The following is a 777-nucleotide window of genomic DNA, read 5'->3' on the forward strand; positions in this document are numbered from 1 at the left end:
GGGAGAAGCCAGTCGCTGTGCAGGAACACTGGAGGTGAAACAGGTAGAATGGAGACCAGTGAGTGACCCTTACTCTGACTGGACCCTGAAGACAGCAGCTGTTGTCTGTAGAGAGCTGGACTGCGGCTCTGCTGTTTCTGTAGAAGAGAGAAAGGAGTCCTCATACAGACCTGTGTGGAGGATCAGCTCTGACTGTGTTCAGTCTAGATCTTTTCTGAAGGAGTGTACAAGATCATTTTCCTCTTCTTCCATCCTGGATCTCACCTGTTCAGGTAAGCCCATCAGTGACATCATCTATGACATCATCTCTGACAGTAATGTACCCAGGTTGACACACACTCAGCAGCTAGAATGGCAGCAGACTGTCTCTGGCAGCCATGACGGAGTCTGATGAGCTGCTGCCTCCGTAGGAGCTGAACGCACCAAGATATATATATATATATGAAACATGTCTGCTGCTTCAGGAGGCCCCGGGGCCAACCACCAACCAGCCTGAAAGGACTCCTCCTTCAGCTTGACGGCTTTCTTAGCCAGCAGGGTCGTTGGTTGCCTCCATAACAGGCACCAATGACCTGCCGGCCACAACTTTCAGCAGCTGAGCTCAGCCGGGGGCTCGTCAGTATCTCCACACCCACGTGGCGTCCTCCACCCTGGCAGCTCCTTCAAAGGAGAGAGTCCAGCCCCTATCCCTGTTAGAGCTGTTGGAGCATTTTCTAAGCAGCATTTTCTTCTGGGTTACAGATGTTCTTAGAACATTAAGACAGAATGAAAAGTGTT

The 777-nt window shown here is 51.1% G+C and overlaps 1 protein-coding gene across 1 annotated transcript in view; it reads left to right on the plus strand.

Annotated features, from left to right (window-relative positions):
• Positions 1-777, plus strand: part of LOC123968626 (scavenger receptor cysteine-rich type 1 protein M160-like) — a 33,659-nt gene that overhangs the window by 6,679 nt on the left and 26,203 nt on the right. The window lies entirely within an intron of this gene.

This window comes from Micropterus dolomieu, linkage group LG03 (genome assembly GCF_021292245.1).
Source record: "Micropterus dolomieu isolate WLL.071019.BEF.003 ecotype Adirondacks linkage group LG03, ASM2129224v1, whole genome shotgun sequence".
NCBI classification, from domain to species: Eukaryota; Metazoa; Chordata; class Actinopteri; order Centrarchiformes; family Centrarchidae; genus Micropterus; species Micropterus dolomieu.